Raw genomic sequence first — 12,243 nt, 5'->3', positions numbered from 1 at the left:
TAATGCTAGAAAGGAAAATTATAGGTCAGTTTCATTTAGGAACATCGATGCAAAAATTGTAAACCAAACATTACCTATCTCAATCCAACAATCTACAAGAAGGGTAAGGAAGACCAAATTGGGTGTAATTTAAAAATAAATGGTAGTTTAACATGAGAAAAATGTATAAACACAATTTGTCATCTTAACAAATTAAAAGATAGAATCATATCATCTTAGTAGATGATTTCAAAAAATCGTTTGAAAAAGTTAATATGTATTCATTATTAAGAACAGAAGGGAATTGGGGCTCCTGGCTGACTCCTTCAGTGGAACATGCAATTCTTGATCTTGGGGTTGTTAAGTTCAAGCCCCATGGTGGGTGTAGAAATTACTTTAAAAAATAAAATCTTAGGGGTACCTGGGTGGCTCAGTCAGTTAAGCATCTGCCTTTGGTTCAGGTCATGATCCTGGGGTCCTGGGATCAAGCCCTGTGTGGGGCTCCCTGCTCCCTGCTCCCTGCTCCCTGCTGAACAGTGAGCCTGTTTCTCCTTCTCCCTTTGCCCCTCCCCCCACTCGTGCTCTCTCTCTCTCTCTCTCTCTCTCTCTCTCTCTCGTGCTCTCTCTATATCTCTCAAATAAATAAATAAAATCTTTTAAAAAATAAAATCTTTTAAAAAATTAAGAATAGATGGGAATTTTGCCTACAGCAAACATCATCCTAAATGGAGAAACATCAGAAGCATTCCCTCTTACATCAAGAACCAGACAAGGAAGTCCACCATCCCTATTTCTATTTAACATTATACTGGGGGTTACTAGTAGGGACAATAAGGCAAGAAGAAGAAATAAGAGCTTAAGGGTTAGAAAGCAAAGTGTCAGTATTCCTAGAAAACATGATTTATCTGCAAAGATATAGCCCCAAAGATTTTCAGACCTGATTGTTAGAATTAATAAAAGTGTTAAGCAAAGTGGCTGAAAATGTGATCAATATACAAAAATCAATTGTATCTTTATACACAAGGAACAAATAAAAACATAATTTTTTAAAAGATACCATTTACAATAGCAACAAAAGAGAAGGTACCTAGGAATAAATATAACAAAAGATGAGCAAGAAATTGATAGAGAAAATTTTAAAACTTTTTTGAAAGATATTTTAAAACCCTAAATGCTGTATTTGGCTAGAAATATACAATACAAAGATATCAGTTCTCTCCGAATTGATCTATAGAGTCAATGTAATTTCAATCGTAATCTCAACAGTTTTGTTGGTTGGCATTTGTTTGCTTGTTTGTTGACAAATTTGAGAAGCTGATTCCAAAATGTATATGAAAGAAGGGCAATGGGCTCAAAATAATCTACAGTCTTTCTCAATGGAGTTACTCCTTTAACACAGAAAATTGGTTTAGTAATTATGTTCTCAATCCTCCCAAGGGTGGGGTAACCAGTTTCATCCTAGAGACCTAGGGAAGAAGTTACTTTACATACAATGAGTGTTTTAAGGCATTAGGTGAAGAAAGCCTGGCTGAAAGGTGAGGGTGGAGGAATTTGCTTAATCCCGTATCAAGATGTATTATGAAGTTAACGTAATTAAGATAGTGTGATATTTATGCAATTACAGATATACTAGTCAATGCAGCAGAACAGATCCTCAATTATCTGCAAACCTGATAAAGAGGAGATACAGCAGTTCTGTGAGTCAAGGATGGATTAGGCAACAAATCCTGAGACAATTGATTATCCCTCTGGTGTGGGGGTGGGGATCCCCAACCTCACACCACCTACAAAATCAATTCCATGCGGAATGCCTGGGTGGCTCAGTCGGTTAAGCATCTGACTCTTGATTTCAGCTCAGGTCATGATCTCACAGTCATGATCTCAGGGTGGTGAGATCAAGCCCTGCGTTGGGCTCTATGCTCAGTGCAGAGTCTGCTTGAGATTCTCTCTCTCCCTCTGCCCCTCCCCCACTTGCACTCTCTAAATACATACATACATACATACATAAATAAAATCTTTAAAAATCAATACCACATGGATCAACAACATAAATAACATAAATGTGAAAGGCAAAAATTTGAAACTTTAGAAGAAAATATCAAAGAGTTTTTTTATGACCTTGGAATAAGGGAAAAAAAGTTTTATATAAGACTTAAAAGAAAAACTTGACACAGTGAGCTACGTTAACATTATTCCTTTCTGTTCACCAAAAGACATCATAAAGAAAAAGCAAGCAGGGAGCCTGGGTGGCTCAGTCGTTAAGCGTCTGCCTTCAGCTCAGGTCATGATCCCAGGGTCCTGGGATCGAGTCCTGCCATCGGGCTCCCTGCTCAGTGAGCCTGCTTCTCCCTCTCCTTCTGCTGCTTCCCCTGCTTGTGCTCTCTCTCTCTCTCTCTGTCAAATAAATAAATAAAATCTTTAAAAAAAAATGGGCTAAAGATACAAACAGGACTTTTACAGAAGAGAAAATGTATGTGGTGGATAAACATAATCAGCCTCATTAGTAATCAGGTACTAATTTGCATATAGAACCCCAGTGAACTGTGCTATTTTACACCCTCTAGATCTGCATTGTGCAAGAGTTAAAAGAGCACAGACTCTGGGCCAGGCTCGCTGGGCATCAGTCTGGCTCCTCCAAGCCTTGAGAAGAAAAGAACTTCTCCGTGCCTCAGTTTCCTCTATGTAAAATGGAACATTAACCCAGTAAAGCCTTATTGAAAATTGGCTCCCATCATCTACTGAGCCCTTGTTCCCATTCCACCAACCTCACAAAAATGCCATCTAATATCTTAAACAATTGTGTTTTTTGGACCTCATTTATAGGATTATGGCAGGCTTTTACTGTAGTACCCGATACATAAGACTGTGAAAATTGCATAAATACAGAATAGTGCCTGACACATGGTATTATATAAGAATTAGCTATAGTATTGAAACATCTGACATTAACAAGTGATGGGGGGGTTGGAAACTGGCAGGATTGCTGAGGGTAGGGGGTCCAGTACCAATTAGAACATATGTATGTATATCTAAACACCAATGAATTACTTTGGAAAACAACGTGGCATTATCTTACAAAGTTAATGCGTAGTCCTTTCTGGCTGCTATAACAAAACACCACGCACCAGGTGGCTTATAAACAATGGAAGTTTATTCCTCACAGTTCTAGAGGCTAGGAAGTCCAAGGTCAAGGCACGGGCAGGTTCGGTGTCCAGTGAGAGCCCACATCTTGGTTCATCAATGGCTTTCTTTTCACTGTGTTCTCTCATTTTAGAAGGACAAAGCAACCCTCTGGGGTCTCTTTTATAAGGATGCTAATCTTATTCATGACCTAATCACCTCCCAAAGGCCCCACTACAAACACCATCACATTGGGGGAATAGGTTTCAATGTATGAATTTGGGGGACAGAGAAACATTAAGTCTCTGGCCGTTAGACATGCATATGAACATGCACATTCCTTATAATCTAGCAATTTCACTCTTAGATTTATGCTAGTGGTTCTCAAATTTTAGTGGGCATGAGAATTACCTGGTTGGGGGGTAGCTTGTTAAAACGCAGATTGGTAGGTCCTACTCTCAGGTTTCCTGCTTCAATAGGTATGGAGTGGGGCCCCAAAATTTGCAGTTCTAACAGGTTCCCAGGTGAATGTGATACTAGTCCAGAGCCAACGCTTTGAGAATAATTGGTTTAGAGAAATTCTCCAAAGTGGGCTCCAAGAGACTTGTACAAGAATGTTCATAGTAGCTCCGTTCACAACAGCAAAAACCCAAAAACCCAACCCAAAAGTCCATCAACAGGAAATAAAAAATAAACAATGATATTGCCATACGGTGGAATATTACATAGCACTGAAAAACAGATGACCTGTGTTATACACAACAATGGAGATGAATAGTAGCAACCTAATTTTGAATGAAAAAAGCAAGCTGCAGAAGAATACACACCTTTGGAAAACTTTTGTTTTTTGGTTCAAAAACAAACAAATTAACTAATCGTGTTTAGATTTATGTACATATGTGGTAAATCTATTTTAAGAAAATCAAGGGAAAGATAAGTACCGAATACGTGATGGTGTTAGCTCTGGAGGTTGACAGAGAGGCTTGAGGGGGATATCCTATAACACTGGTGATGTTTTTGTTCTTAAATTATGCAGTTCATTTTATTATAGTGCTTTATAATTTATGTTTATGTTATCTATTTTTGGCACATGTCAGTTATTCAATTTTTTTAAAGATTTTATTTATTTATTTGACAGAGAGAGACACAGCGAGAGAGGGAACACAAGCAGGGGGAGTGGGAGAGGGAGAAGCAGGCTTCCTGCCGAGCAGGGAGCCCAATGCGGGGCTCGATCCCAGGACCTTGGGATCATGACCTAAGCTGAAGGCAGACGCTTAATGACTGAGCCACCCAGGTGCCCCTCAATAATTTTTATAAAGGAGAATGGAAAAGAGAATAACTTTTTCACTGTGATTCATTATTATTTAATGGAATGGAAAACACTTTGTGTGAGAATAAAAAATTACACACTTCTTTTGGGGGATGTGGAGAATGAGGTATTGTTTTTTAGATGTTTTCATAGATGTCCTCACATCGATCCAGATATTGGGTATTAGAGGAACTTAAACCCTCTCAGTATCACTCACTTGATCCCCTCTGGTTTAGAACAGTCCCCTAACATCAATTCCAAAAACAGAAATGTTTAGGGCGCCTGGGTAGCTCTGTTGGTTAAGTGTCTGACTTCTGCTTGGGTCATGGTCTCGGGGTCTTAGGATCAGCCCTCATCCGCCTCCCCACTCAGGAGGCAGTCTGCTTGTCCCTCTCCCTCCACTCGTGCGCTCTGTCTCTTTCTAGCTCAATAAATAAATAAAATCTTTAAAAAAGAGAGAGAGAAATAGAAATGCTTAGTTTTTCAGTACTTCTCTTCCTAAACGATATCTGTGTGCAGGGGAGATTTTCTTATGGGGGCAGTGGTGAAAGGCTGTAGTTGTTAAATATAGTGTGACAACTCTGGCTTTGTCCTTGGGCATCTACCTTGTTTTTGGGATTGACCTCCGTCCTTGCTGAATTGGCTGGTGATGTCATTGGTCCTGCCTGCTCTTAAGCCATGAGCTGGCATCTGCTATCGTTGCTGATTCTCGGCTCTGCTGTTTGCTCTGGTCTAAGGTCATTGCTGTCTGAGGTCTCCCTGTCAGGCTTCTATCAGGACCTCTGGTCCTCTTAGCATCTCTCTTTCCCCTGGGGAGACATAAAGGACTTCCCACTGTGGGGAGCCAACTGTGCCATTTCAGGGTCACCTCTCTGGAACCTGTCTGGACACCTCCCTCCACTGTGCCACACTTCTTCCTTCTTGCCATGTTGGATAGTTCTGGAAGCAGAACATTGGTCCATGTGTTCTTGGGATGTGCCCTCAACTTGTCTTCTTGCCATCACCCCCGACCTAGGGCAGGCAGCATCTTCTCTCCCTTTCTCCTCCTTCTGAGTGTCTTGACTCTTCCCTCCCACGTCAGAAACACCCATCATGTCCTCCTAGCCTCCACTGTTTCTTTTTGTCCTCTCTTTTCATGGCTCTCCCAGAGTTCTCCCTCAGAGCCATGCATCTAGGTCAAGAGCCAAGGTATGGAAGAGGCCAGGTCATACAATCAAATTGTCATCACTCTCAATAACTGAATTCAGAATAACCCAACCTGGGTCCAAATACCCCAATTCCAAAGCTAGATTTCACATTTCACAGAAATATCCGTATGACAAAAAAGACATAAAGCTCTCCTGTGGGTTTATGGTGCTTTGCTTAAAGGAGGCTGTGCATACATCACCGTTTCGAGGCATCACCTCTTCGCCCTTAGAGGGGCTCTACAGCCTATAGATAGTGCACCATTGTACAATTAAGGGTGATTAAGAGATCTGTCTTTATATAGCAAAGTGGAAGGAAAACGACGAACAGGGCAGTTCAGCCACGTTAGCCAAGAGAACACAAATGAGCTGAGAATTTGAAAATTGACGTTCTTTAAATTTTGGTGCCTGTATGTGTCCTCTGAGGGTCAGCACCACTCCAGTGGTGTGCAACCTCACTCGCAAGATCGGTGCTCTGTTCCACTGACTTCTTTTACTGTTTTTTATAACCCTTCCCACAACCTCTACATACTTCATTTACTTCTGTACCTATCATCCGTCTCCCCCACAGAATGTAAGAGGCTCAGAAATGGCCACCTGGTTGCCTTGGACCCTGCCATGGCCCTGGAGCCCAGGACAATGCCTGGCACACAGTCGGATGTCCCATAGACAGTTGTTGAACGAAAAAATCCATCATCTGTATTGTAACTGCCTGCTGTTGGTGCCAGTAATAAAAAGGTGATCAGGTTCCCTAGCTCTGCTAAGGAAAGCAGTTAAATCCCTCTAATAACATCTCCCAGAAACTGTCTTGTGCCTCTCACCCACCTCGGGATGCCCGGTAATATGCTACACCAATATAAGGAGAGTCCTGGCTCCGTCGGAAGGCAGTTGAGGACAGGGTGGGGGGGCAGGGGCTCTGGATATTGGACTGCTAACATTAAAGCTGTTTTCTTCCCACTTTATTAAGTTTTAAGCCTTTTCCTGTTTTCCTATCATGGCCAAACCCACCTCTTGGCAGACACTAATGTCTGAATTTTTTGAATTAGATTCCTGAACGGTGATTAAGACACATTTGGGACCTCAACAAAAGATTTCAAAATACTGACGAAATCCAAGCTCTGCCATAGGGATGGTACCCATTGGAGGGAGGCGGTGGGGGAAGGGGAGGCTCATCTTCTGGGCCTCTTGGTCTCATCTTTGGGCAGGGCACTAGCGGTTCTGGCCAGGGAATTCCAGGTTGGGACAGTACAAGGTCTCTGGTTGGGGGTTTGCTGTCATTGCCCTTAGCATGCAAGCAGGAGCTGGTGGGACGCAGGAGGGGGTTGCTCAAGCCTTTAGCACACAATGCCTCACAGGTCAGTGATCTCACTGACACCCAGGGACCTCATCACCAACATTTGCACAAGCCCAGCTTCGGTTTCCACTCAGGGACACTGAGGGAGAGAAAGCAGGAGCTGAATGTCTTCAAGGCCACCAGCGTTCAAGAGAGCAGTAAGATAAACACCAGCCTCCCAGCCCTGTCCCTACTCGACTTCACAGCCTCCCACACTGAGACGCATTCATTCAGATTGTTTTCCAAGCAGTGCTGAGTCTCCATAATGAAGGGCTCTCTGAACACACCAATGAAAGGAGCTTTCTGTGTGTATCGGTCAGAATTGTAAAAAACTTCGCCCTCCCTCCTCCCCGATGGTTGTCTGTCCATTAAAAGCTCAGTGTTGATTAAAAAAAAAAAAAAAAGACCAAATAAAACAAAACAAAACACAAAACAAACAAAAAAGCAACTATGCTCCCAACCCATAAAAGTCATCGGTGACCCTCTCCTCCCAACCATCCCAAACACCAGAATTCAAATTCACTGGTGGATTCAACCATTCTTTTCTTTGTTTGGGGGGTGGGGGGTGGGTAGTATGTAAATAAGCAATTTGTTGTTGTGGGAAAAAAAAATTACCAGTGGCCTGAGTGAGTTCTGTCTGCATTTCTTTGGTGCCGTGGGGAAGCAGCATCAGATTTAGTCTATGAAATGGGGTGTTTCACCTCCCTGGGGAAGGGGATGTTCACACCCTTGGCCAGGGTAGAGCTCTGAGTTCTCCCAGCATCTGTGGACCTCACCCTGCAGCCAGGAGGGAGGCCCAAGGCTTCCCCAGGACGACAAAGAGCACAGAAACTTGTTGATCCACAGAGTTGAATGTTTTCCTTATTGCTTCTAGCACACGCCTGATGCTTTTAATAGACCAGTGAAAAACGGAACACCGCACCTGGTTCCTTGTCCCCAGAAGGCAAAGGGTCCCACCTCAGCAGTGAAGAATCAATGCTCCCATACCAAAATGAGGGGTGAACGTGGACCTTTGGTCCTGGGGGGGCTGATGGCATGTGGTGTCTGTCGGCCAGAGGACGGCCAGCTCCAGCCAAACCCAGGAGACGTTGCAGGCGTGCCGCACCCCGTGGGTACCAACGGCAGCGCTGGGCAGGCCGTGCGCACCAGTAAGTGTTTCCTGAGTGAGTCAATGAGTTATGATATGACAGCATGAGCGACAGCATGAATCCCTAGTGCTGCTTGACCAAATAAAATGATGAAATGGGTAAAACGTGTCTTTAGCATCCCAAGGCTTTTTCCTTCCTGGCAAATTCCAAGAAGCCAGTCCCCTGGACGCCCAAGATCTGCTCTTGGTTTTGTCTTTGCATAGACGGGCTGGCCTGTGGTCTATCATGTGCCATTGACTCAGTCTCTGGGCTGGGCTGGGTCGGCAGGGTGTGTGTGTGTCCTGGATGGTGAGGATCTTCCAACAGGCCAGATAAAATCTCTCTTTTTGCAACAATTTATGAAGCATAAACCAGAGGCGAGGGCTACAAAGATGAATGGATCAGTAAGCGCCTGGCTTCGGGGAGCTCAAGATAGCCTCAAAGGGGGTAGGGGGGGCACCATCGCTTAGAAGACATTGGGCTCAATCCTTTACAGCAGGATGGGTTGGGGTGGTCCTAATGCTGGGAGGAGGTCCAGCCAGGCAGAGGAACAGGGCAGGGTCTTCAAATTGGGGACACACACAGATTTCCCCAGGAGCATGCCAGCAAGGGAGGGATTTCTCAAATCCTCAACATCCATAAATGTTCCCCTAAAACTGCAAGGACAGATGAATCAGCTTCTTCACAAATAACCCCCCTCCTGTTTACAAAAGAAAGGCAGCTCCTTATGCAATCTCAAGTTTTATTATGGAGCATTTTCTGGGGTGAAAAGAAATCCGCTTTAGCCCGGGGGTGGGGGGTGGGGGGTAGGGGGGCCAGGGTATACACTGGTTTTCCCTGTTTTTGCATACATCCTGTTAAGGGTGGAGCATGGCTCAGGTTGGCTTGTCCTAAACTCAGGATCAGAACGCCCTATGCGGGGTGGGGAGGGGGTGGGATCAAAGTTAACACTCGCCCGCGTTGGGAACTGCCATTCTGGGCCTCTTCCGTGAAGCACTGAAAAAACACAGGTCATTTCTGCCGTCCTCCATCCAAAATGCATCCCTAAATCTAATCACGAGGCAAGATCAGACAAACCCAGACTGAAGGACGTTCTACAAAATAACTAGCCTGTCGTCTTCAGAAAGCATCAAGCTCAAGAAAGACAAAGAAAGGCAGTGTTCCCACGTCTTCTGGGGACATGACAGCCAAGTGCAATGTGTGGCCTTGGATTTGATTCTGGAAAAAAAAGTCTGTAAAGGATACAATTGGGGCAGCTGTCAAAATTTGAATATGGACTGTGGATTGGATAATCGTGTTGTATTCATATTAAATTGTGTGCCTTGGCTAATCGTACTGCAGCTACAAAAGACAAGGTCTTTGTCTTTAGGGAATTCACACCCAAGTGTTTAGGGCTAGAGGGCATAATCTCCATTACTCTCAAGTGATTCAGATCAAAACCAATATGCAAACGTTTTAGATACAGAGATAACAAAGAAGCAAATTGGGCAAAACAGAACCGAAGTGGTAATCTAGATAAATCTGAAATTATGTCAAAAGAAAAAGTTGCAAACACACAAGGAAATCTGGACATACTATAAATTTTCTATTTTCCTGGTTTCCACATTTTTTTAATGAATATATATTTTTATAATGAAAAACTGATAAATGCACACCATTTAAAAAAAAAAAAGAATATCTGGGGGTGCCTGGTTGGCTCAGTCGATAGAGCATGAGACTCTTGATCTTGGGGTTGTAAGTTCAAACCCCATGTTGGGTGTAGAGTTCACATTAAAAAAATTTTTAATAAATAAATAAAAATAATAAAAAAAATAAAAAAAGAATATCTGTTAGTGATGCTGACTCTTTTAAGTGTAACTGGAAAGTTTTCCAGATCTTTTATCAAAAAATGTCAAAATGTGTGGATTAAAATTCATAGATAAAATTTTCATATAATTTTTTCATGGTCAGCACTTATTCAATGTTATAGAGGTTTTTTTTTCCCCATTTCATTCAGTCTTCACCTTATTTCTTTTTATAAAGTATTTAATATGTTCTACCTCCTGCTAAGCATATACTTATTTAACTCTGTGATTAAAAATGACTGGTACCTAGTTTCTCAAAATTCTCTTTGGGGGTCCGTAAGCAAAATTGTGTGCACCCCACTGAAATAGGGCATGGGTTTGATTCTGACCATTGGAAGGGGCAAGTCAGCATTGGGGAGGCCCCTGGGAGAGCTTTGGCAAATAGAAATCCAAGCCAGCTCCCCATCATTTTAGGAATGGCAGGATCAAGCCTCCAGGTAGGGTCCTGGTGCCGAACACTAGTTCCCGGATGGAACTGGGACATAACCCGGCTTCCCAGAGGGGTCCTCATGGGACCGTGGACAGGGATCCTGGAGGGCTCTTAGAATAAGGCCCAAGGTGAGGGCTGGACCTAACAGAGGACAAGCTGATGCCAAGTCCTCACATACCGGTCCAGCTGGGTGTCCTAAGGTAGAAAGGAACCAGTTTCATTGGGCCCATGTCAAGAACCTTAGATGGAGGGGCTGGCTGAGTGTTCCGGTGGGCACAGGGGGGCACAGGTGGGCCCTGGAGGATTCAAGAGGCTGAGAACCGGGCAGGGCCTGGCCGAAACAACCATCATAGCAATCATAGCAGTTATGCTGCTGGTTCTACATAGAGCCCTCCAAAGTAGTAGTATGCCCATTTTAAAGAAGCAGAAACTGAGACTTGTATTGCCCGAGGCCACCATGGAGCTGAATTTTGATTCTAAAACACTGAAGCTCCTTCCAGCAAACCAAGCTGCTGTGAGTTCACAGTCCCACACCACTCCCCACCTGCCTTCCCCACCGCCATCCCTCATCCCCTCATTCCTGCTAAATACATTTTGGACCCAGCTTGTACACCTAAGTGCATGATTTATTCCTGAGTCGCAGAGGTGCCTTTGACAGCAGATGCCATCTGAGGTGGTATCCCAGCTCTGGAGCAGTGTGTGTTGAGAAGCAAGAGAAGATGCTTGAGAAGCCTTCCCGGGCAGCGTGGGGAAGCTCTCGGACTGTGCAGGAGCCACAGAGCAGGCAGGGGGAATGAGAGATCCCGACATCTACTCTCCAGCATCCCTCAAGATGAAGGGTCTCAGGTTGGGTGTTCTGGCTCTGCATCTTCTCCTTCTGCAGCCTGGTCCCCCACCCTCAGGGGGCTTCCTGCTCCCCAAAAGCAACTTACAGACCTCTCCCTCTAGATCCTTAAGCAAGACACAGCCCTATCAACAGGCTCCAATTGTGCAATAGAGGGCCAGTGGTCCCGCCACTCACTTCAGATGACCCTGGACTATTTGCGTTATCTCTAAACCAGTGGTTCTCCAAGGGGGACCCCGGGGCCAGCATGTCACCTGGGAACTTGTTAGAAATGCAAAATATCGGGCCCTACTCTTGACCTACAATCAGAAGCTCAAGAGGGGGGCCCAGATTAGTGTCGTAATTTATTTATTTATTTTTTAATTTATTTATTTGACACAGAGAGAGAGAGAGTGCACAAGTAGGTAGAGAAGCAGGCTCCCTGGTGAGCAGAGAGCCAGATGCGGGATCCCAGAACCCGGGATCACGACCCGAGCCGAAGGCAGACGCTCAAGCGACTGAGCCAGCCAGGCGCCCCAGTGTCGTAATTAAAAAAAAAAAAAAATTTTTTTTTAAGAAGCCCTATGCCCACTGTAGGACTCGAACTCAGGACCCTGAGATCAAGAGTCTCATGCTCCACCGAATGAACCAGCCAGGAGCCCCCCGGGGTCTTAATTCTAACCAGCCAGTCCTCCACACAAATTTGGTACACACTTGTTTTGGAAACCACTTAGGGAACCTGTTTCCTTAATATACAAAATGGGTTTTATCAGTGTTCTTACCCCAAGGATTATTTTGAAGTTTCAATGAGATAGTGCTAGAGTTACCGGTGAAGAGGATAGATGTCATATTACCTTACCAGTCACTGTTTTGGGAGCCCAAACTATTTCAAAGAATGGAGGAATCTTCTGGCATGTACTTTACTTGTTTCCTTCTTCCCCTCATGTGGGCTGGTCTCAGGCTTCCAAATCCATTACGCTTTACCGAATCGTCTTTAGCCTAAGCTCGAGTCACTCAGATGCACCCCGGCTCCTACCCCTATGCCCAAGACCAGCATCACCTCTCTCTCCTCTGCTGTTTGCATTGCTGAGGAA

This window comes from Halichoerus grypus, chromosome 5, assembly GCF_964656455.1.
Source record: "Halichoerus grypus chromosome 5, mHalGry1.hap1.1, whole genome shotgun sequence".
Taxonomy (NCBI): Eukaryota; Metazoa; Chordata; class Mammalia; order Carnivora; family Phocidae; genus Halichoerus; species Halichoerus grypus.
This window is presented reverse-complemented; position numbering follows the sequence as displayed.